Genomic DNA, 430 nt, shown 5'->3' with positions numbered 1-430 from the left:
ACAACTGCATAAAGCTACACTTGAGATCGAGGACCAGTTGCTGTGCTCTGAGGTCATGTAGGAAGCAGGAGACATGTTTAATGATCTTAGGACCTCGTTTGATCCTATCAACAGAAACTCAGACAGGTCACTATCAAGGTCAAACGCAAAAAAATGCAAAATGCCGGGTAAATGACATTGCACGACATGTTCAAAGACTAAAGATGAAACTGTTTTTCTGAACTAAATTACGTACAATATCTGGGATGCGTACTTAAACGGGTGCGTACTTAAGCGAGAGGCTACTGTATTGCTGGTGGATTTGCTAAACATATCTACCGTAGTTAACAAAAAGATTGCTTCTCAAAAAGATCACAATTTGGATAAATCCCATCACTTTTTAATGTTATCGTGATTTTTAGTTAACAAAAAGATTGCTTCTCAAAAAGAC

This window comes from Plasmopara halstedii, assembly GCF_900000015.1.
Source record: "Plasmopara halstedii genome assembly, contig: Scaffold_2592, whole genome shotgun sequence".
NCBI classification, from domain to species: Eukaryota; Oomycota; class Peronosporomycetes; order Peronosporales; family Peronosporaceae; genus Plasmopara; species Plasmopara halstedii.
Note: the sequence above shows the minus strand (reverse complement) of the source record.